Source organism: Diabrotica virgifera, chromosome 8 (assembly GCF_917563875.1).
Source record: "Diabrotica virgifera virgifera chromosome 8, PGI_DIABVI_V3a".
Lineage (NCBI taxonomy): Eukaryota > Metazoa > Arthropoda > Insecta > Coleoptera > Chrysomelidae > Diabrotica > Diabrotica virgifera.
The window spans coordinates 11,923,404-11,950,473 of record NC_065450.1 but is presented as its reverse complement, the minus strand read 5'-3'; positions in this window follow the sequence as shown (position 1 = coordinate 11,950,473).

Sequence of the window (27,070 nt, the reverse complement as noted above, 5' to 3'; positions counted from 1 at the left end):
GCATAGGAATAGCTATGATTTTTTCATAAAAGGACACTATACCTATCTAATGTACTTTACAGAATTGAAATTGGACTATTTAAGCGGCCTCAGGAATATCTTAAAATTGTAAACAATTGTTTGGTTTAAAACAAATAGAATATCTCGGGAAATATTAAACTAAATTAAATTATGAAAACGGTATTCAAAAGACAGCGGCAGGACGCTTCTTTTAAAAGAAAAAACGTTTAATTATGATGAGTGGTTCCTGAGATACAACCGGTCAAAATTGACCGGAATTTACGGCAAAGATGTAAAGAATAGGATCATAATTTTCAAACCGGCACCTTTTTATTTTTGTCCTGTTTCTCCACACCAATTTTCATATCTTTAAAATCCTCATAACATATATTATTATAATAAAAACTATCGATAATACGTGTGAACATTGCCAAAAATAGCAAAATTCCAATCAAAAATTAGGTTGGAGAAAATGTAACCCTCAAAGTTCAAAATCGGTATACGTTAAAAAATGCATTTTCTCGGCTTTCCATGGAGCAATTTCCTTCATTCTTTTTATGTTCCCAAGTAACCCGAGTAGAGCCATCGAACTAACGCATTATTAAATGTCAAACTTGCTTTTGTTTTGTTATAATAAATTAATTTATTTATTAAAACACAATATTTTAATTTGTTTAAATAAAAATTGTTCAAATAATTATAAATCTTTCAAATGAGAATATTTATGTTTTTAACTTTAAAAGGTACACTTGTAGTAAGTTTATCTAGAAAAAAACCTACAACTGGAAAAAATATGTAATTTTCTGTTCTTATAAAAAATTAATCTATTATAACAAAACAAAAGCAAGTTTACCATTTAATAATCCATTAGCTCGATGGCTCTACTCGAGTTATTAGGGAACAAAAAAAGAATAAATTAGGTTGGAGAAAATGTAACCCACAAAGTTCAAAATTGGTATACGTTAACAAAATGCATTTTCTCAGCTTCCCATGGAGCAATTTCCTTTATTCTTTTTTTGTTCCCTAATAACTCGAGTAGAGCCATCGAGCTAATGGATTATTAAATGGTAAACTTGCTTTTGTTTTGTTATAATAGATTAATTTTTTATAAGAACAGAAAATTACATATTTTTTCCAGTTGTAGGTTTTTTTCTAGATAAACTTACTACAAGTGTACCTTTTAAAGTTAAAAAGATAAATATTCTCATTTGAAAGATGTATAATTATTTGAACAATTTTTATTTAAACAAATTAAAATATTGTGTTTTAATAAATAAATTAATTTATTATAACAAAACAAAAGCAAGTTTGACATTTAATAATGCGTTAGTTCGATGGCTCTACTCGGGTTACTTGGGAACATAAAAAGAATGAAGGAAATTGCTCCATGGAAAGCCGAGAAAATGCATTTTTTAACGTATACCGATTTTGAACTTTGAGGGTTACATTTTCTCCAACCTAATTTTTGATTGGAATTTTGCTATTTTTGGCAATTTTCACACGTATTATCGATAGTTTTTATTATAATAATATATGTTATGAGGGTTTTAAAGATTTGAAAATTGGTGCGGAGAAAGAGGAAAAAAATAAAAAGGTGATGGTTTGAAAATTATGATCCTATTATTTATATCTTTGCCGTAAATTTGAGTCAACTTTGACCGGTTGTATCTCAGGAATCGCTGGTCATAATTAAAAGTTTTTCTTTTAAAAGAAGCGTCCTGCCGCTGTCTTTCGAATACCGTTTTCACAATTTAATTTAGTTTAATATTTCCCAAGATATTCTATTTATTTATAAGCCAAAAAATTGTTTATAATTTTAAAATATTCGTGAGGCCGCTTAAATAGTCGAATTTTAATTCTGTAAAGTACAATAGATAGGTATAGTACCTTTTTATGAAAAAATCATAGTTATTCTTATGCGTCATAATTATTGTCGTTATTATAGCGACCGTAAATTTTTAATTAACATTTCAGTTAGTTGTTGCTAAACTGTTCATTCAATGTCCATCGGCTTCTGGAATTATAATACATACGGAAAGGGCTTTTACGTTACCAAGTTATTTAATTATTGATTAACAACTACTTATCTAAAAGTTTAGTTGAAAATTAAAGATTTTGTTGGAAAAACCCGCTTTTTCCGGGGATGGTTTTCGTCGAAGTAAATAAAAAAAAACATGTCTCTATGCAGAATTTAATTGCGGTGAATTTTTATTTGAGTGTTTTTGGTGTAAAGTTAAAATCTTTGGAGTTATAGAGCAAAAATTGAAAAAAACACGATTTTCGGGCGCCATTTTGTTAATTAAAAAAGTAGCACACTATCTGCGGACTTTGCATACCTATATTATTAATATATATAATCAAAAGCTTCGATTCCAGCAATAAAATTGCTGATAAATAACTTTTCCCAAAAATGGCCTATTCTCCGATAATCAGCCCAGACTAATAATTTGTCGTTGGTAGGAACATAATCCATATAATTATCGATGTATAATTACATTATCGACATAATTATCCGCCAATGACGAGGCTGAACGGAAGAATGTGGAGAGAATCGACAAATCTGAATTAAGACTTTTACTGTTATCTTAATTTTGATGTACATTGTAATTTTGTTGTAAGGTTTGTAAATTGTTTATATTAATATTTTAGAAGATGCTGTGTTTATTAAGCATAATATTCTCAAGTTTAATCCATTTCCAACAACTCTCAATAAATATATTAGCTATTTTCGAGGTGGACATTTTTTACCCACCCTTGGGCGTACATGGAACCTAAAAAAGGTTGGGCGTTTAAGGGTTAATGTATTTTTGAGAATAATTTTCAGAGTGCGACGGATCAAAACATCAAACAGAAGTTAAAAGTGTATTTTTTACAAATAATTGTGGCGTAATACCATATAAGCATAATACTTAATGGAGTATATGGTTAGAAAACTGACAAAAGAATATACCTATGGGGAAATGAATGTGAATTCGACTAAAACTTGGGGTGTCTCAATGGTATACTGTGTTCCTTTTTAACCTTCGGATGACCAAGGGGGGTAAATTTTGACCCTAATGCATGTTTTTATTTAATAAATTCAGAAATATTTTTAATTTTAAACTCTTTTTTATATCTTTCTAGATACCCTCATATTTTGCAATAAAGAAATTCCCTATATTTTACGAGAAAAAAAAATCTGAATTTGGGGTCAAATACGAACTCCCTTGGCCTACAATATTCCAATTTTATATTATGTAAATACCGTATATTATGTGGAATTGTATGTAAGAAACATTTCAATATTGAAAAAAAATTGTTTGTTAAACCTGTGGCGACGTAAATTACTGTATATTTTAAAAGTCCTTTAGTTTTACGTATAGAATGATTATTCCTGTTGTTCAGTTGTAATTAAAAATATGTTATACTAATGTTTATTTATTATTTCTTGATACAATAGTAGCATTAAATTTACGAATATATTATTTTATTTCTTAACCTTCCGAAGACCAACCTTTTTTGGTTACACGGATGACCAAGGGGGGAAAAATGACCCCAGGTCAAAAATGACAATTAACAAAAAAATGAAGTTTTTTTTTATTTTTTTTTTTTGGCATGGACTTTATGTCATTCAGCCAGTCACAACATGAGTATTAGTGTCATGTGTACTGTGTATGTTGAGTAAGTGTCTTGTTACTTTGCAAAGTCGACGTCATTAGCGTAAAACTACTTGGAATTACACATAATAGACGGTATTTTACTAAACATCAACTTCAGAATATATTTTTTATTCGTAAAATATAGGGAATTTTTTTTATTTCAAAATATGAGGATATCTAGAATGATATTAAAGTCACATAAAAAATAATGAGTTAAAAATTTAAAATACTTTTAAATTCATTAAAGAAAAACATACGTTGGGGTTACAATTTCCCCCGCTTGGTCATCCGAAGGTTAAAAGAACTTAATTTTTTTGTCAATTGTCATTTTTGACTTATGGTCATCTTTGACCCCCGTTGGTCATCCTAACAAAAAAAGGTTGGGCATCGGAAGGTTAAACAATGGTAATATCCTCGGATCTGTCTTCCACTTTAAAAGCACCGTGGATCACACAAAAATTGTCCTTAAAATATTTCAAGTTATAAAATTTTGTCTTGAGTTGCACTATATTTGAAAAAGTATTTCTTTGTATTCTTCGTCCGCTATAACTTTTCCCATGCGTCACGATTCATTTTCAAACAAAATAAGTCAAAGCACAAAGTGAAACGTACGCCGATGTGTGTAGTATATGTATAGAATATAAGATGTATATATACAGTCGGGAAAATGAAAGAATACCCATGAACGATCATATCAATCACATATTTTTTATTTGCTGTTTTTTTTTCATAAATAACAAACGAGAGAGTTAGATTATTAATAATCTGAATAATATGTGATTGGTGTGATCGCTCATGGGTGTTCTTTTATTTTTCCTACTGTACACATCGACGTGACGTTCGTTTCACTTTAGGTTTTGACTTAATTTGTTTGAAAATGAATCGTGACGCATGGGAAAAGTTATATCGGACGAACAGTTAGTAGAACAATAGTAGTATATTGCGTTACCCATATTTTTCATTTTTGTTATTTTACCTCATTTCAATAAAACACTAAAATAAATCATATTTGTACGATACTATCGATAAAAAAATAAAACAGCCTAGAATTAAAGAAACTGTCAGAAACATACAAGCAATTAAAAAGCAATATCCAGAGAATTCTTAAACTGACAAATAAATACCTACTGTTAGACAGTTCGGAGCTGATATTGAGAGTTAGAATAGTGACCTTGTCGAAAAATCGTTATAGTATGTATATAAAAATGTCCTGTTAAGTCCCCGAACGACAAACGTGTGCCTTAGTTTATTTATTATTTGTGTGATAGCCTTATTTTTAGTCTATATTATATGTCTATTATTATTTGTAGTCTAATACCTAATTTTTATAATAGTACAGGGAACTAGGAATAAACCATGACACTGACCCGGCTAAACAAACGACAGTAGTTTTGAGTAATATGTACCTTTATATCAAGAACTTATTTGTTTTCTGTAGTCGATTAATGAGAATTAAATAAATATTAACAAACTAACGTTAAAAGCGGTCAATTTTTGCGTTTTTTGGTCAATCAGCAAAAAGTGAAGCCGTCGAAACCAAATTGAGGATAAAATAATTAGAATAGTCCATTCACTGACGGTAAAATATTGCAAAACCTCTAAATATCTGTGTCAGAAGCCGTAGAGGTCTGACTTAAATTTTCGAAATTTGTAGGAGTTTTGGGGACGAGAACGAAAAACAGGACCCAAATGGAGAGGTCCGTAAACCCAGGGTCCCGGTGAATTCATAACTATTTTAATCCCGCATCCTAATTACAGGCCAACTGGTAACTCTGGCGCGCAGTTAATTATTCGGTAACCCACCAAGTGCCGGTGATATTGTAACTTTCTTTTCTAAGTAATTACTAACGATGTTGATAATCTAATACCGGTATTCCAGGTATGTACTTGTATAAATTACCCTCTTTGAAGGTGGTGTAAAAGTTATTCATCATTTATGTATTGTCTTTTGGACGAGTTACATTAGAAAGTCGAAATAAATTTTGTTAAAATGGCTGAAATACTTGTAACAGATTTCGTAATGAGTGAACGTGGGTGGCAAAGAATTGATTAAAATTTTGAAACAGTGCTGAGGCTGCTTAGATAATCCGATTTTAATTATGTAAAGTGTATTGGATAGGTAGAATGTCTATTTATATGTAAAAAATTAGCAAACTTCTAAATAGTCTACTTTTTGTTCAGAAAGTCTTTAAAAAATTTGAACTTTTTAAAAAAATTTAGATTGCAAAATTATTATGCAAAATCTATCAGGTCGATTTTAATGAAATTGGGTGGACGATTTAAGTACATATGATAAGGATTTTCTATGCGAATTACGAAGGTTCTAAGTGCAACCAAAGTTATTGAAAAACACTGAAGAAGCCTTTTTTGCCCCCTTATTTTGTATTTATTGCTATTTTACAGAAAGGGTAATACTTTAAGACATTTTTTACTAGTCGTACCTATATTATATAAAATTCAATTATTATCTTTATTTTATTTCCCTACGACTTTGCTCCAAAATGAATCGTTTTAAAGTTATAAGCAAAGAAATTAGAAAAAAATCAATGTTTTTCGAAATTTTTAAATATTTTAATTTTTTTATTAATGTTCCGGGCATATTTGAGAAGGAGCATAAGTCAATTATTATTATTGAATTTGTCACCTAACTTTATCTGAAAAAATCCGAATGCCACCTCGCACATCCGAAAATAGACGTTTTTTACAGATCCGCCCTGGTCTATACATATCATATTGTTTCAATTATTTTATTAAGAGATTTCAATTTTTGTTATTTTTTTATAGGTACGTATAATTCACAACATGTTTTTGAACAAACCAAGAACCATTCGCTTACATAATATGCTATATGCCCCGTGTTGGCTTAATCCGTTACTGTTCAAATTTATTTCTTACCTTTTAACCTATCTACCTGGGGTATTAGAAGTAAACAATGGTTACGAATTAACCTGTATAAAGTTGCGAGTTGCGAGGGTCAGGTAGTAGAAAAGTTACCAATTGGCCGGTGTACACTTTGATTTGAAAAAATTTGTCATTTTTGCAGACCCTTGGACCAAAGTAGATTGTTGATATATGGATTGACGGGTCTGTTCCTAAACTTTCAGGCGGAATTTGGCCGATTTTTCAATTAGGTCAAATGACCAAAATCGAAAACTTCGGTCGTATGTAAGGAGGTGTGCACCCATAGCCCCCGTAAGGGTTACTGACGCCTGTGTGCAAAAAAGATTTTGGCGCCCCTTAGGGCATTTTGGATCATGTTTTTTATGTATTTTTTGACGGTCGGTAGGTAGGTGCTTAAAATAAAGTAAAAAAGTGAACTTTTAAAGTCATATTTATAGTCCATTCACCCACGGTCACATATTGCAAAATTTCCAAATTTTAAAGAACCGCTTGGATTGACATGTTTGGCATACCATAGCTACTTAACATGTCAAAGAAAAAAGTGGTATTGTGCCGATATGTGATTTCCTCTGGATGTGAGTTTCATTCCTTCTGGAGGATGACACAACATACGTTCAAAAAATCCGGAATTGGATAAAATATCTAATTTTAAGCAACTTTAGTTCTATCGAGTTTTTTCACTAAGCCAATATTTTCGAGTTATTACGGGTAAAGATGTTCATTTTTTAATACACAAACAGGATTTTACACGGTTTGTCACAAAGAACTCAAAAAAAGTAAGTACTTATTTTATCGAAAAAAATATCCTTAGCCAAAATATAGCTTATAAAAAAGTGCAAAAAAAATGGTTTATATGAGATCTGTTAGTGTAGACCTAGGTTGTAGCTAATGAACAGTAGGTTCTTATTCATTAAATTTCAAATCGAATATCTCAACGTAAATAACCAAAAAATCAATCACTTATCGGGAAAAACTCATTATAACTTTTTTAAAGTGTTTAAAAGAATGTTTGTGTTTTTTTTAATTTCTAACATCAAAAGTAAGTAAGTTACGCCCAAAATAATGTTAATCCCTTTTTTTGCAAAAAAAAGTCGTGAAAATCACCCCCTAATTAGCATACCAAATGAAATTGATCGTTACTTCTTCACCACAAGCTACTTTACTTATGTATTTTTTATATTCATCTGAACTTTCATTGGTTCAAAAGTGCTTATTTTTGACATGACTGTAGTTAAAAGAGCTTGAACAAGTCACTAATCACGAGTGTACTTATGCTAATTTTTAACAGCCATATCTTAACAAATTTCTGTCTTAGAGGAAAACAAAAAATTCAAATTATTCAGAAAATCAAAACCTACATCTTTTTGCTGCTTGAGATTTTGAATATCACATATAATTTTTAAGTTATTTTAAAAACAAGGAAGTTTTTCAAGATATACTTTAAATTATAAATTCACATACGTCAAAATAATTGTCAAAGTTAATTTAAATTTGGAAATCTCTCCGAAAAATATTAATTTTTGGCGGATTATTTGATTTATACCGTTCTAATTTAGTTTGTTTAGTTTTGTTAAACTTTTCCTTATTTAGTTTACATTTTGAAAGTGTTCATAAGTTAAACGTTACTTGAAAACTCCTCTATGGAGTCATCTAGTGGAGGCGAACCGCCTGATATTGAGAATTCGATGGATAGTAGCTGTGATTTACAAGATTTAAATGGATTTCTACCCAACCAGCCTCAAAATAAGATAAGTAGTAGTATTAATCTTAACAATATTAATGAAAAACAAAATACTTTAGTAAACTCAGATCAACCAGAAAAAACCAGGCCTGTTTATTTATACGAAAAAATTGATTTAGGACCTTTTTACATTTTCATTGAAAACTCCAGTTTAAATTTTACAGGAAAATTAAACGCTGTTAAAATAGGCGAGATCCTATTTACGTTACATCCAGAAATTGACAATTATATAAAAAAAATTGACTCAATCGGACGCAACCGAGTTAGGGTCTCATTTAAAAATTATAGTAGCGCAAATGCTTTAGTTACTTCCAAATTCCTTATTCAAAAAAATCTGACCGCATACATTCCAAAATTTCAATTGTTTAAACTAGGTGTAGTAAGGGATATAGATTCAGATATATCGGAAGAATATCTTAAAAATAGAATAAAGGAATTTGATCACCATTGCAAATTCTCGGTTGAGTATGTGAAACGAATAACAAGAAAAATAGTAGCAGATGACAAAGTAATATTTAATCCAACAAAATCAGTTATTGTGTCTTTTAAATGCCAGAATATACCAAAGTATGTAGTAATTAATCATGTCTTACACACTGTTGAAAAATACCAGCAAAAGGTAATTATCTGTTACCACTGCTATAGGTATGGGCACATGAGTAAGCAGTGTAAAAGTAATCCTCGCTGTTTTAAGTGTCATGAATCTCACCTTTCCGATTCTTGTCCTTTATCATCGTTTAACAAAAAATGTCTATCCTGTGAAGGTGAACACTTCACTAATGAATGGGAGATATGCCCAGAATTTGATCGCCAAAAGAAAATAAAACATTATATGTCTGAAAACAGCTTATCTTTTAAGGAAACAATTAAACTCTTTCCTAAGATAACTTATGCATCTATAGCAGCCAATAATTCCTCAATAAATTCTCATCAAACTCCAAATATGAATGCACCATCCTCTTCATATTCCTTTACTCAATTGTCCACGTCTCAAACATCTTCCAATCAGTTCGCTCTACCTTCAGTTTCAAATAGATATACAATAATAAAACCACCAAAATACAAACGACCTATCTCTTCCTCACCAGACCAAGTAACAATGGAACATCAAAAAATAATAAAGTTAAACCCCATGTCCAACAGACCTGGTGGTATTATCACCTCTTCTTCGTATCAATCTACATTTAATCCAGAACAAGGATCTAAAATACATGAACCATCAAAAGAATTAACAGAATTAATATCAAATATAGTTACAAGTATTATCTCGAATATAAATCACAAAAATTTTGAAATTCCAGAAAAATCAGTTCTAGTAAATTCAGTTCAATCAGTTTTAAGTTCTCTCTTATATAATAATGAATAGATTGGTAATTTGTCAATGGAATTGTAGATCGGCTAACTCTAATAGAGAAAACCTTATCCACCTATTAGAAGACCAGAAAGTTGATATCGCATTATTATCAGAAACTAGATTTAAACCAGAAAAGTATTATAACTTTCACGGGTACAATATTGTCAGAGACGACCGCTTTTCAGTAACTGTTGGCGGTGGCTCAGCAATTTTAATAAATTCAAACCTATATTACGAGGAAGTCACCATGAAAGTAGATTTAATAAACGTCAATAAAGTAGCAATAAAAATAAAGTTTAAGTCATATACTGTCACATTTATATCTATGTATGTTCCCCCAGGAACCAAGTTATTGTTACAACAATGGAACAATTTCATAACATCTATAGAAAGACCATTTATAATAGGAGGTGACCTTAATGCTCACCACATTGCCTGGGGCCTAGACAACCAAACAGATATGAAAGGTAAAATCTTGATGGACTGTATAGACGATAATAATTTAATATTCAAAAATGATGGCTCTCCTACTTTCTTTAGGAACTTCTCGAAATCGGCAATAGACCTGACCATTTGTACTCCTGACTTAAACCACCTGATCACTTGGAAAACACTTCAAGACCTATTTGGTTCAGACCATACACCTATAAGAGTAGAGTTAGAGGATCAACCAACTCATACATATAATCCATATTCACAAAAGTGGAATTTAAAGAATGCCGACTGGAAATTATATGAACAGTATTCGGAAGATGTATTCTCTCAATTTAAAGATATAAATTCTTATGAACAAATTTTGCACAATATAAATACAACTGCATCCTACTGCATCCCCAAATTTAAAATAAAAAAACCGACTTCCAGAGGAAAATACTGGTGGGATTTAGAATGTGAAGAAGCAGTCAGAAGAAGACAGGAAAGTTTTTGTATATTCAAAGAAAATCCAAACCATGAAAACCTACTTAAGTATAAAAAAGATGATGCACATGTCAAGAAGATCACTAAACAAACTAAAAGAAATAGCTGGAGAGATTATGTCGGATCCCTAAATAGGTCAGTCCCTATTAAAGATGTATGGTCAAAAGTTAACCGAATAAAAAATAGAAAAACAAAGAACAAAGTCCCTGTTATTCTGTCGGAAGCTTCGTGGATAGAAGAGTTCCATCAAAATATCACACCGCCGTCTGCAGAATTAGTAATTCCTGATTTACAACTAAATGCTCTGTACGACTATCCAGAACCAATCCGTTTCCTAGTCAAACCATTTTCTGCCACTGAACTAAACTTTGCGTTGAAGAAAAACTCAAATTCAGCACCAGGTGCCGATAATATCCATTACTCGATGCTATCAAATCTTTCAAGAATTGGTAAGGCTGCACTACTAAATATATATAATGAAATTTGGATGCGCCGCATAAAGATTCCTGACGATTGGCACGTTTACACTATTATTCCGGTTTTAAAACCAGGAAAATCATCAAAGAATTGGGATTCTTACCGTCCAATCGGTCTGGCTTCCTGTATACTAAAAACATATGAGAGACTTATTAAAAACCGTCTGGAATTTTGGCTAGAAAAGAACGACCTATTACCAAGAAGTCAGTTTGGTTTTAGAAAAGGTAAATCCACACAAGATAGCCTCTGCCACTTTTTAATAGACATTTATAGTTCCTTTACTTATAAGAAAGCAGTTAGTGCTTTGTTCTTAGATATAAAAGGGGCTTACGACAACGTTAATCTTCACATACTATACGCGAAAATGTTGGAAATAGGAATACCCGAGATAGTAACATGGAACATCATTAACTTATACATTAATCGAGCAGTTCACGTTAGATTAAATGGAGATCAATCTAACTCCCGATACACATCTTTGGGACTACCTCAGGGTAGCATCCTAAGTCCTATATTATATATACTGTATACTGCTGACTTAGAAACTAAACTTCCTCAACACATAAAAATCCTACAGTACGCTGATGATGTTGCGATATATGCAGAAAATAAGTCAATAGATAGATGTAATAACTACCTTAAATCGACATTGAATATTATAAAAAAATGGGCTACCGATAATAACTTAACAATATCAGAGAGTAAATCAACCATTGTTACCTTTACTAAAAAACGATATGTTCCTCAAAGCCATCTACAATTTGATAATACTAGTATTCCTTATAAAACTTCAATAAAATTTCTTGGCGTATTTTTAGACTCCAAATTAAATTGGAAAGAACACACAAATTACATATTACGAAGAATGGAAAATGCAATGAATATCATGAAGACTGTAAGTGTCAGTAACTGGGGAGCTGATCCAAACATATCAATATTACTATACAGAAATTTGATAAGATCAATCTTAGACTATGGATCTATTTTTTATGGCTCAGCATCAAACTCTGTACTCCAAAAAATCGAGAGGATCAAAAATAAGGCACTTAGGTTATGCACTGGTTATCTTCGTAGCACACCTATATTGGTCATGGAATGTGAGCTTAATGAACCTCCACTTTCATTACGCAGGGAATACCTAAGTGAGAAATTTATAGTTAAAACAGCGGTTAACGATAAACTGCTATTAAATAAAATTGTTCATTTAACCACCTCATACCTAACTCATTATTACTGGGAAAAAAAGAAACTGCTTTTAGTTGTGGAAAGCTTCCTCAACGTTTCTAATTCCATTGGCGACATACACCAAATTGAACAAAGCTCGTCTCGAAAGCTAAATTATGAAGATTATTTATCTCCAGTTAACTGTCATTTAAGTAATATTCGTGCGACAGACTTCCTTACTAAAATAGACCACCTTCAGTGTGTACAAAAAAACTGGGGGAGTTATCAGAAATTATATACGGATGGTTCAAAAATGGAAGGAAAAGTTGGATATGCTATATATTACCCACAAAAAAGTATAAAAATAAACAACAGATTACCTGATAAAATGACAATTTTCACAGCTGAACTCATTGCAATCAAAGAAGCATACAAAATATGTATTAATCAAAAAGAACTCAATTATGTTATATTTACAGACTGCCAAAGCATTGTAAAGACATTGAAATATAATGTACATAATTTTGCAGAAAATTATATCATCAGTGACATCATAGCAATGAACAGTGAAGCTTTGAAATCGGGCAAAAATATAATATTGTGTTGGATAAAAGCACACATTGGTATAAAAAACAACGAAATAGTAGATGATCTGGCTAAAAAAGCAACAACGAAGGAATCCACTCTGCATACTTATCAACTTCCTATGGGAGACATAATTTCTATTATGAGATCTATCAAACGGACGAAATGGCAGGAACAATACAATAATTCAGACAAAGGAAATTATTACAAAAAAATCCAGCCTACACTTCCCATCAAGACATGGTTTAATCAAGTTTCCAACAAAGGCTTTATCAAAACTATTTGTCGAATAAGAAGTAATCACTGTCTGACTCCAGCCTACAAAAGAGAAATAGGACTTGTAGATAATGATGAATGTTTATGTGGAGAGCTAGCTGATCTACAACATATGCTATTAGAATGTCCTTTACATTTTATTGAAATATCAAACTTTTTTGCCAATCTAGTTCAAGTTAATGTACAATTTCCTTTTAATCTTATATACCTTTTACAATCAAACAATCTAGATGTTTATAAAATTTTGTACAACCATGTTAATTGTTTAAAATTAAAGCTCTGAGAAAAAAAAAAAAATAAAAAAAAATAAAAAAAAAAAATAATTAAATAAAATAAAAAGTTACTAAGATCTAAACCTCCGCGAGGTTGAATCGGGTTTAGGTCTTAGCGCGATAAAAAAAAAATAAAAAAAAAAAAAAAAAAAAAAAAAAACTAAAAAAAAAAAAAAAAATAAAAAATGTAATAAAAAAAAATGTTAAAAAATATAATAAAAAAAATAATAAAAAAAATAGTAAAAAAAAACAGAGTAAAAAAAACAGTAGTACTAATAGTTTTAAATTTAGATACTAAGCATATATTTTGTAAAAGAGAGAATTCAAAACACATTGACTGGCCAGTTGGTTGCTTAAACCAGTGCCAATAAAACATAAACACACACACAAATTATAAATTAACAAAAATTTACTTTAATAATAAAATCTTTTCAAAAATGAGCACTTTGAACCGATTAAACTTGCAGATTATACAAAAAATACATATTATATAAAGTAAATGATAAAGCGGTAACGAGTAATTTTATTGGGGATGATAATTAGGGGGTGGTTTTTACGATTTTGTTTTTACCAAAAAAATAAGAGAACAACTTTATTTTGACCGTTACTTACTTACGTTTGATGCTAGAAACTTAAAAAAAAACAAATAAAGCTTTTTTTAAACACTTTAAAAAACTTGTAATGAATTTTATCCGAAAATTGCTTCAGTTTTTGGTTATTTCACGTTGTAATATTTGATTTAGAATTTGACGAATGAGAACCTACTTTTCATTAGCTGCAAATCTGCTTAGACTGGGTTTACAGACATCATAAATATACACCATTTTTTCACTTTTTGTAAGCTATATTTTTGTCAAGATCATTTTTTTCGATAAAATACATACTTTTTGAGTTATTTGCGAAAAACGTAGTTTTTTGTTAAAATGAACATACCTATTCACTCCCAATTAACTCAAACAGTACTGACTTAGTGAAAAAAATCTATAGAACGAGAGTTGCTTATAATTAGTGAATTTATCCAATTCCGGACTTATTTTGCACGTATGTTTCCGAGAAGGGATAAAACTCACCACTAGGGCAAAAGCTCTGGGAACATTCTCACTTTTTTCTTTGGCATATTAGGTATGTGTGTGCCAAATTTCACGTCAATACAAGCGGATTTTAAAATTCACAACAAAAATTGTAAGTAAATGGACTACTATTTTGTACACTAAACTATCAAAATGAAACAAACAGAATAAAATCATAATAAAATAAATTAAAATGCCTGACTTCTTAACCTGTTCTCACACATAGAAATCAGCAGTAACTGGATGATATACTGTTATATTCCTATTTGACATAAGAAATAAAAGTCTACAGTTATATTTAAAATTCAAATAAAAATAAAGGTTTTCGTTTTTCTCGACCGCGGGCATGTAAATTTGGAACACCCTGTAAAAAACAAATTTTGTATAGCTAGTTTTTAAGAAAGTGTTTACGAACCCCAGGAACAATACGACTCAAGTAAACAATTAGAGTGATGTTTAAAAAGAAAGTGTTCGTGGAATGGTTGTCAATAACCACCGATAACTCATATTCTAGTAAATAAGATAATAGGTTATTAAATTTGTAAAGAGGATTAATGTAGAAAGTAAAATTGCAATGGGGAATATTATTTTTCTTGAAATCCATTAAGATATTTAGAAAAAGGAAAGTTTGTGTTGGTAAATACGGATAATTGAAAGTTGCTTTGGATTTGTTGATTTTTGAATGCTGGAAGGGGTATTTGGAAGGAGGAGAATGAATGAGCAATGAGAGTCAGTGTGTTTTGAGCGATCGAGAGGCGAAGTACATTTTTCGAGAAGAGTGTAAAAAAAAGTGAAACGCCGGGTTGGTTAGCTTTGCTTTTGAAAAATAAAAAGTAAGATATCGTGGAACGAGTGATTGGCCGAGTCGAGATAGTATATAACTCCTTGAGTCTAGAGTATCCCGGTTTTGTTGAAGTGTTTAAAAAAGGTGGAACACGGCATCAGGAGAAGGCAGGAACGAGTGCTGTACGAGGCGTAGTTTTCAGGAGCAGAGGCATTACTGGAAGTCTTGGACGAGTCGTTGGATCGCAACCCAAGCCAATAGGAAACGTGTTTTGTGTGAAGACATTGTCAAATCATCAGTAACGGTCAGTCTATTTTGTTATGACATGAATGTATGGTTTGTGTATTAAATACCACATTGAAAATTGAGCCACACAATCACTATAATAAAAATTTCATCAAACCTAAATCAATTTGTTGCTGATAAATCATAATAATTCATTATATAAAATAAATTTGGAGACAAAAAGAAATAAGATTCCCATTTTTGTAACTGTTGTATTAAATAAAGATAGAAAGATAAGATATAAGAAATATTAAGCAGTTATTGCCATTTAGATAAAATAAACGATTTTTATAATTTCTAATTGAAATCCGTATGTGTGTATTATTTTACTCTCTTTTATCTAACCCGATTAGGAACCCACTGAGAAATACTTTGAAGCCACGAAAGTAAGTAATTGATATTATAATTGTGCCCTGAGATTGACACTATATTGGTATTTGATCTGTTTGATTAATGAGATAATTATTGATTAATTAATTAAGATAAATTACATCTGAGAACATCATTATATTTCAAAAGTTAGATCACAACAATACATACTAATAAAATTTCGTGCGTATTTATACTTTCTTCTTCTTGGTGCCGTGTACGTATTCAGACGTTGGCCGTCATCATGTTTACAAGTTCCTGAAACCTTTATGGGCTGCTGCGCGAAATAGTTTTTCTACTGTGGTTCCACACTATTGTCTAATATTACGCAACCATGAAAGTTTCTTTCGACCAGTCCATCGCTTTTTCTCCACTTTTACTTTTAATAAAAGCCAAGTAGATAGTATTTAGGTCCTCTAATTATATTGAAAAAGACTGTATGATTTGTACACACTTCTAAGTAAATCAAACCGTCAAACAGGTGTCATCATCATCAGTAGCTCGACAACCCTTTTTGGGTCCTGGCTTGTACTAGGATTTTCCTACATTCCGTTCTGTTCCTTGCTTTGTTCTTCCAATGGGTAATCTCAAGTGTTTTCAGATCGTGTTCCACTTGTTCCATGTATCTAAGTTTGGGTCTTTCCTTTGACCTTCTCCCTACTGGTGTTTGCTTCATTATGTGCTTTGGTGTTTCGGTCTCCAACATTCGTTCAACATGGCCCATCCAGCGCAGACTTCCGATCTTTATGGATGTTATGACGTCGGGTTCGTTGTATGCTGCGTATAGTTCAAAATTATATCTTCTGCGCCATACGTCATTTTCTTTCACTCCCTTATATATGTGTCTAAGGATTTTTCGTTCAAACGTACCTATTAAGTTCTCATCGCTTTTCGTCACTGTCCATGTCTATGATCCATAATAAGGAGCGGTTTTATCAGGGTTGTGTATATTTTGCATTTGGTTTTTCTTGTGATGTTGTTAGTGATGTCTTACATGTTTAATGAGTCCATTATATGTTTTATTAGCAATATGTATTCTTCTCTTAACTTCTTCGCTGACATTGTTATCTGCGGTAACTAGTGAACCTAGATATGTAAAAATTTTTACGCTTTCGATGTTGTAGTCTCCTATTGTCAGATTCTGTAGGTTTCTTTGGCCTGTCGATTTGCTGGCCTTCATGTATTTGGTTTTTATTTCATTAATATTTAGGCCACTGTTTTGTGCCGCTTTTTCTATAGCATTAAATGCTTCTATTATTTCTCTTTTGCTTCTAGTTATGATATCAACATCATCTGCAAATGCCAATATTTGTACACTTTTTGTTATTATTGTTCCTCTTGTGTTGACTTTTGACTCTCTAATTATTTTCTCTAATGTGATGTTGAATAGAATACAGGATAGGGCATCTCCCTGTCGTAGGCCCGTTCTAACATGGATTGTATCTGTTAGTGCGTTTTGAATTCGAACCCTGCTTTGTACTTTAAGTGTTTCTTTTACTATTTCAATGAGATGAGTTGGAATATTAAACTCTTTCAGGGCGTTGATCAGAAATTCTCGATGGATACTATCATAGGCATTCTCAAAGTCAATGAAGAGATGATGTGTTTCTATATTAAAATTACTAGTCTTTTCCAAGATTTGTCTCAAAACGAAGATCTGATCTATTGTGGACTTCTGCATGCAGAAACCACATTGATATCCCCCAACTATTTGTTCCGCATATGGTCTCAATCGCTCAGACACAATATTTGACAGTATTTTATATGCCACAGTCAGTAGCGTTATTGCCCGGTAGTTGTTACATTGAAGCTGATCTCCCTTTTTATGTATTGGAATGATTACTCCGGTATTCCAGTCTTGTGGCAGTTGTTTATTATTCCATATGTTCACTATAAGTTCGTGTATTGCATTCAATAGGGAGTCTCCGCCTTATTTTATTAATTCTGCGCTAATGTTGTCCAATCCAGGTGACTTGTTGTTTTTCAGTCTGGTAACTGCTTCTTGCATTTCAGCTTCTGAAGGGGGGATTGTTTTTCTGGTATCCGTTTGATCCAGTATAATTTCATGGTATAGTGGATCTCCGTTTTGTTCAAACTTCTCTTTGAAGAATTCAGTCCGTCTTTGCAGTATTTCACTCTGTTGAATTACTATATCTCCTTCTTTGTCTCTGCACATCATTGTTCTTGGTTTAAATTCTATTCTGCTTTTGTTAAGTTTTTGGTAGAATTTTCTGGTTTCTGTTGGTTTATTTAATTCTTCAATTTCTTGGAGTTCTTTTTGGCAAACAGGTGTATGTTCTCAAAAAAATTGATAGTGTGTAAAATAAATTTATTACACACTATCAATTTTTTTGAGAACATACACCTATTTGCCGGTTTGACCTCTAATTAATGGCCGGAGTATTGTGTTTTTCTCCTCTTTTTCTCCTATTTATACCCAACTGTATTTAATTTCTCAACTTTTATTTTTTAGTTAAATTTTGTTTCTTTGGCGTCCCTAAAGAATGGCGCCCGTGTGCATCGCACACTTTGCAAATATGGTAGCGGGGGCCCTGTGTGCACCACTGGTGAGAACTACAGTATTTGAAAAAAAATATAGGGGCAAAAACCAATACTTAAGGGCACCCAAAGTCCCATTTAACGACAATGTTAACATTATGTCATATAGCTCTGTAACCAAAGCTATAACTTGAAGTTACAATGTTGAAACTACATGTATTGTTTAGTCCCGCGTAGATTTTTGTAAAGTTAGAGTGAAAGAAACATTTATTTTAAAATTTTTTAAAATACTCCTACAAAAAAAACCCAGAAAAGTTTAAATTTTATTTTTTATTTTACTTGATTTTGTACATTTTTCAATAAAAATTTACGCGGGACTAGATATTATCTATCTACAATTACTGTAAAAATTTGGACCTTTTATCATCTCAGGAAACAAAGATATCTGACATCAAAAGTTAAAAACCTAGTATTCGGGAAATCGCAAAAACATAAAACACTCTAATAGGCTATAAAGCTACCGGTACACGGTAAGTTGAGTGCAGACGTTCAGAAAACACATAGTTTTGTAACCATGGATATTTTATACTATATTGTGTTATATATAGTTGGAAAGAGAAGATTTCAGAGAATAATTTTCAATCATAACCCAAAAAAGTAAAAAAGTTAAATTTTCGGATTTTGGGTGCCCTTAATTTTGGTTATTCCTGCAACTATTTTTGGAAACTTTGTACATAATATAGTTCAGAATTAGAGTAAATTATTTCTTAGCATCATCTGAATTAAATCCATATAAAGACATCATTCAAAATTTTTACTCCCTTCCAAAGCAATTCTGTATAAAATATAGCATAACTTGCATAAAATATATAGTTTCTTGAACTAATCATAAATAACTTTAATATTTTAGCAGAGTTAGGTTGAAAATGTTGATTCAAAATCGACTAACTAGTGGTTCTTTTTTAATATTTCTCCTCTTCATAATAAAATTAAATTTAGAAAGAATAAACCGGTTTGAAGAAGCAATTTATAATTTACAATGAACAATGGTTGTTAAAGTACGGATGACCAGCCCGTTACTATAGCTTTCCAAATAATATAATACGACTTTGCAGGACAAACTTGCTTTTTGCGTCCATTGATATACGATTTCACTAATTTTGAGCCTTTTTTTGTCATACCTTTATAACCGAAAACTACATCGAAACCGGAACTAAACATTTGAGCCCAAATTTTCAATCAGGGAGGGAAAATTTAGAAATCTGAAGTGGCATTACTCATTTTTTATTGCGTATTTGGATTCCTCATACAAAAATAAGTAACTTTTATTAAGGACATTTTTTCCAAATGTTGGAAATACTCTGGGAGATACTCTGGGAAAATTACGAAAGCAGTCAATATTTCGAGAAATGGACTTCTAATAAAAACGTTCCACATTAAAAAAATAAATACTTGGTTTATTTTTCAAAAATATTTAAAATCACAAAAAACTCAATCCTTAGTCCCATTTAAAATCTTGCAATTACAGAATTAAAAATACATTTAAAAATATTACAAATTTTGTAAAACTGGTAAAAAACCACAAAAAATACCGATCAGAAGTCCCAAAATAAATTTTATGGAGTAAATACAATGTTTACGAATTTTTTGCAAAATTCTAATCTGCAATATAAAATAGGGATAATTGCAATCTCAAAGTTGACCCACATAGGCCACCGTACCCTAGATCCAGGAAGTGAGCTGGTCAGTAGCGTTTATAGTGCCATACGATAGAATTTCGAAAAATATTTAACACGTTTTTTTAAGTTTTTTATTGGGAAGTACATTTGTCGAGATGGACAGTTTCCACAATTTTCTTAGGTTATCAGAATATGTAAATCGTTTTTTTACTACATCTATCTTTTAAAGCCCCATCTATCCACAATTTGAAAAAGGTTTTAAATGAAGATTATTTATTTTGTATACTTAATCCAATTCTGCACTAAAAAATGGGAGTTCCTATTTATACTATTAAAGTTTCAGTTTCCTGTTACAAAATGATCAACACTGCTGATACTTCGAGACTTAAAAAATATTGCAAACATACATATTTACGTAGTACAAAAAATATGTATATTATTTACGCAAAATTGTAAAGGAATTGTAAACAATAGTCTTTTTTATTATAATTCTCCGTGTTAAAAACTTCTATATAAATATCATGAAGAAATTTAAGTTGGACAAATATAGTGATAAAAATTATTTAAAAAAATGATATAATCCAATCTACTTAGAGAAAAGTAGTACTTTTTTGTAAGTATATTGGGTTATATCGTTATAGTTTGTTGCCTAAAATGGTTTAGTTAAAAAAAAATTAATCGAAAACAAAATAATTCGCATTAGTTAATAATTACAGTTGTTGTTAATGTCTTCGTTTTTTTTTATTTGGGGTACAAAAAGCTCTTACTATTTGGTTTTCATAGTATTCTTTATAAATTAAAATGTTTGGATTTGTCCTACAAAGTCGTCATACAAATTCGCCTGATAAAAAGTGGAACGAGAGACTAGATATTGGCATCAGACAGTATCACTGATATTTCGAACTCACCTACGCAGGGGTTGTGATTAACCATGCTGAAGATCCTGTCACATCTCTTCTTCATCTGATTATTTGGACATATGCAACCGAACATCGGCGATTTTCGGAGGTTTGTCCAAGCTTGGTAGCATAAATCTCTGAAAAAAAAAGAAGATAATTATTAGCATATTATTGCTTAATAGTATGGTATAACTAGACCCATACCCAGACATCCAAAGTGAAAGTTATCCTCCAACACCAAATTGTTCTATATGGTCCACTTAGTGTTCAGAAAAAAGTCACACCATTTTGAGCGTCGTGTTTGGGGGACAGAGGGGGAGAAATCGGTAAATTCATAGTTTTTTAGGTTTTTCGTCAATATTGCTATAGCTAGGCGGTTTAGCATGAACAACCTTGTATACAAAAATGTTTTACATTAAATTATAAATTAAAAATGTCCTATGCATAATCCTTCTAAAATGAACAATTAAAAAGTTACGGAGGTAGTATAGTATAATTGGTCCAAAAAAACGCCTAACCTAAACATCAAAAGTAAAAGTTTTTCTCCAACACCAAATTGTTCTATAATATGGTCCACATATTTTTCAGTAAAAAGTTACACCATTTTGAGCTTCCGGTTTTTTGGGGGGGGGGGGGAGATGGGGAAGAAGTCGATAAATTAGTAGTTTTTCTAAAGTTTTTCGTAAATATTTCTAAAACTATGCTTTAGCGTAAACAATGTTCTATACAAAAATGTTCTACATAAAATTTAAAACAAAAAAGGACCTATTCACAATTGTTATAAAATCAACTGTTCCAGAGTTAGGGAGGGTGAAAAGTGGAGTTTTTCGATACTTTTTATATTATTTGGGCAATTTATGATATTATATTACTGATGAACGAAATTTTCTTTAGCAGGATGGTGTTTTGTAAATAAAATTTTCTATTTCAGTGGCCGATGGTATGTTAGTGAAAAGCCCTTGAAGTAACGTCAACCTCACCACCCAAAATCATCATCAATTGCCCAAAAAATATAAAAAGTATTGAAAACCTCCATTTTTCACCCTCCGCAACTCTGGAACCGTTGATTTTATAACAATTATTTATCGTACCGTTTTTGTTTTAAATTTTATGTAAAACATTTTTGTATAGATCACTGTTTACGCTAAAACGTAGTTTTAGAAATATTAACGAAAAACGTAAAAAAAGTATTAATCTACCGATTTCTCCCCCATCTCTCCCCCAAACCGGACGTTTAAAATGGTATAACTTTTTACTGAAAAATACGTGGACCATATAGAAAAATTTGGTGTTGGAGGAAAACTTTTACTTTGGATTTCTGGGTTAGGCCTTTTTTTGGACCAATAATATATTACCTCCGTAACTTTGGAACCCTTAATTTTAGAAGGATTGTGCATATGGCCGTTTTTATTTCAAATTTAATGTAGAACATTTTTGTATAAACGCTTGTTTAAGCTAAACCGCATGGTTTTAGAAATATTGAAGAAAAACGTAAAAAACTATGAATTTACCGATTTCTCCCCCCCCCTCCCGAACCCGACGCTCAAAATGGTGTTGACTTTTTTCTGAACATTGTGTGGACCATATAGAACAATTTGGTGTTAGAGGATAACTTTCACTTTGGATGTCTGGGTTATGCCATATTTTGGATCAATTGTATCATACTATAATTGAATACAGAAACTTGCTGTAAAAATATTGTAAAATATAGAGAAAAAAAGCAGAGTAATATCTTTAATAGGCCAAGAAAAGTAATGGATCCTTCTATTAAATAAAGAATACCATATTTGTAACATAAAATTTTGATTTAAAAGAAAATTCCACTTTTATTTTACCACACATAAAATAGTCAAAACTGAACTCTGTCAACTTCAAATTTAAAACAATAAGTTGTAGAAACCCAAATAATAGTCAACATAAGTAGTATATTATAAACTTATAACACATACATGTGTGACTGTGTCCATTGAACTGGCAAGAACCACACGTTCTTATCGAGCAGTGAATCATGTTGCCCTTTGAGCACTTTTAATAAATTTATCTCTTAACATCGACTTAGAGTCGCTACTAACATCAGACTATCAACATGTAAATCATATTTCTCGATGTTACCTATTTTATAAGGTTGCTAGTTTCATATACCAAGCAGAACGCACTGAAGATGATCTGATCTAGATCGAAAACGTTTTGCGTACCCTTTTGGATGACTTTTTAATAGTTTTTCAATAAACTTTTTATACCATTGTACGAATTTTTTACTTGTTCTGTATGATTTCTAATTATGGTATACAGCCAGCTACTGGGACTTTCCCATTGATTTTTTTTATATTTTTTATTTCTAAGGTATTTACACACACTTATTGTTTATTCTGTTTACAATAATTTAGAAGTACATGTATACCCCATTCCACGAATATACATCTGTTTTGGATTATCGCGACAACGAATATTTTACTGTGCAAAATATGAAGAACGAAATTAAATTGCAAATTATATTGTTGTTTATTTTAGTAATTATTAGAGCAAGATACTTTTGTACTTCTTATGTTGCACACTAAAATATTCGTTGTCGCGATAATCCAAAATATTCGTGGAATACACCATACTAAAAACATTTCATTTATATCCAATTTGTACAACTTATTTTTGACATGTTTAATACTAAATAATTCAAGTTGCGACTGTCTTTACAAAGTTTCCTGTATTTAAATCGTATTTTCAAATATAGGCTTGGATCTCGCGTACCAAAGAAAGTAGCAAACTGAAAACGTTTTTGTGCGGAAATATTGGAACAGGTGAAGTTTTAATTTTTAACAGACTGCTATCTAACTAAAATATAATTCCTGGCATTTTTCGTCTATTATATTATAAATTTTGCTATTGAATAAATTTGAAAACAACATGCTAGTTTTCACAATCATAAACATGTCAGGATGACACATTCCACAATTAAAATCACATTCCACAATTAAAACTTCCCTGTTCCAGTGTTCCCATACATCAAAGTTTGTCCTACTAGACACCGTTCGTTGAGCCATTTACAAAATTTTCAGCTTGCTACTAATCACATTTTTTTTGGTATGCGGGATCCAGGCCTATTAGCCTAATCTTCTAATGATTTTTCCAGATTATATCGAAGGGTTTCGAAACCCAACAGCAGGCAACCAGTTGTTTACGTCCGAATAAAATCATAATTAAAAATGTTAGGAAATAAGGAGTCTAATGCTCATAACCTTATTGAAGGTTTTATTTTACTACAGTTTGTGGGCGACCGGTTTCGGCGTTTAAAATGTGTACGCTATCGTCAGGCCCTTAGAAACTGAATAAAGCTAAAAAATAAATGAAGATGTGTCAAACTACAGTTGCCGTGGGTTAAGTTTAGGTGTTAGGTTTACCAATAGGTAATAAAACACAGAAGGTGTCACAAAGGTGTTCGAATAGAATAAAATCATAATTATTTCGTATATTCTTGCACTCGCAACTTAATTGGCGATACTCTAGCTTTGGAGTGGCTAACTTTTGCACATTTAATTTAAAAAATATATTTTCCGGAGCAGCAGAAAAAGTTGAGATTTGGAATCAGTTTAAAAAAGTTATACAAGTTCTGCCCAAAAATTTCGCGCGGTACCCTTCGTATTGTAATATTGGTGTTCAGCGACTTCAAAAACCTCTAACTAGATAACAAATTTCAACGATTTTCACAATGAATTTCCATACAACTCCAGGAGGCGACTTGCCTACCGAGATACCGGGCACCAGGTACCTCTTACGGCTTCGCTGACCCAACATTCCTGTTCAGCGACCTCAAGAACCCCTAGTATGAAAATTCAACTCATTTTCATGACTATTTTCCGAGTTGTGGGTTGTGAATTTTTATATTTTGAACACTTTGAAATGCACATTGAAAAATGCATTTTCCGCCAACAACAATGCAATTTTCATTTATCCCTCATGCCAAGTGTTTAAAATTTTTCCTGAACCTCTCCCGAATCAAATATAAAAGGTTTAATAACGATCCGTCTTACTTAAAAAAGTTAGGGATATAATGCTTTATTTTGTATAATTTAAAAATTATGCAATAACATATAACTAATTGAGGGGTCCGGCAGTAAAAAATGGTAAGGGGCAGTAAAGAAGTTTTGAGTTTTGAAGTGTTGAATTTAAAAAAAAAATATTCTTATATTTGTTATTAAAAAATATAAGAGTATGAAGCATGTTAAAACTAGCTGAATATGTTGTTAATACGTAGGCAAAATATGGAAAACCAAATAATTTTTGTATAATGAATAATTAGAAAAATATGAAAATATGAACTACAACTCAATTTACATTGTTTACCTAAAATATTTGAAATAGTTTATCGTAACGTGTTAAGTGGTGTTGACTTAACATAATTTGGTAGGTACTAGGAATTCATTTTAAATTTACATACCTATTTGTGGTAAACAGTTGAAATCATTTCACAAAATGATTTTACATCTTTCATGTCGTCTAAAACGTTTAAATAAAAATAATAATATAGCGCTGGAGAGAATTTATTTTCATGTTTGCAAGTAAAAAATGTTAAGTTTTTATGCAAAGTGAACGTGGATGTAAACAATGTTAAGTACATCCCTTACCATTTTTTACTTGCGAACATTTATTCTTAGAATATAAAGAAATTGTCTTCTTTACAGAAACTTGACCAAGCTCTTCACTAAATACTTGTAATTCAGGATCTTTATCTGAGTTGCAATCATCGTAGCTCTAAGAATTGTCACTGTTAACAGCAAAAAAGCCATTTAGATTTGAACAACCTGCATTATCATGGACACATAACATTATTTTCATGCTTATGCATGTTCCTTACCAAATTTTAAGTAATTAATCTGGCTCTATCTATTATTAGGAGGATAAACTAAGTTATATTTTCTGCTTTGCCATGTCCCTTGCCATCTTTTACATACTATTTCGCGAAAAATCAAAATTTGTCCCTTACCATTATTTACTACCGAGCCCCTCAATTATTCTATTACAAACCTACAAACCTACAAACAGTAAAAACCTTAATAGAAAAGTTGATAGAATATAACAGACCACTGGTACTTATCTTCGTAGACTTTCACAAAGCCTTCGACACTGTGGAATTAGACAGCATTTTAACTGCTCTGAACAATAGTAGAATAGATTACAGGTTTACAAAGTTAATGTAAACATTATACCAAAACGCCACAATTCGTGTAAAACTACATGATGCTACCAGAGAAATTCATATCAAGCGAGGTGTGAGACAGGGAGACACTCTCTCACCTAAATTATTTATAGCGGTCCTCGAATACGCCTTTAAAATGATAAAGAGGGAAAATAGAAGAATAAAAATAGATGGAGAAATGCTCAATCATCTGCGTTTTGCCGACGATATAGTACTTATTACCGAAGATCTGGGTGAAGCACAACAAATGCTACTAGAATTAGAAAACGTATCTTCAACAATAGGTCTAAAAATGAATATCAGTAAGACCAAATTTGTGACAAATTTAGTTCCCAGCGAACAACTAACCATCCAAAATCAAGTGGTAGAATTGACAGAAAAGTACATATATCTCGGTCATGAAATCGGAATAGGCAAGGACAATCAGACTTGCGAATTTCAACGACGAATAACACTTGCTTGGGCGGCGTATGGTTCACTAAGAGACATACGGACATACGGAGCAGAAACTCTCACGCTCACAAAAACAACAGCACCAAAAATGCGAGTGGCACAAAGGCGCATGGAAAGATCGATTCTCGGCGTGACAAAAAAGACAAAATAAGGAACCAAGACTTAAGGAAAAGAACAGGTAACACTGATCTCGTTGAACGTATTGCCAAGCTGAAATGGAATTGGGCAGGTCACATAGCGCGACTAAAAGACTCAAGATGGACCAGAAAACTAATTGACGGGCGCCCAAGTGAAGACAAACGCAGCAGAGGACGACCACCAACATGCTGGATGGACGATATTAACCGAATATGCCAAGAAATGGCAACAAGAAGAACAGAACCGTGAAGAGTGGCGAAAAATGAAAGAGACCTATGTCCAGCAGTGGACAGAAGACGTTGCATGATGATGATAATGATGAACTATTCGATTACTTAACAACTTTCTCTCTGTCTCTATTTCTCTCTCTCTCTCTC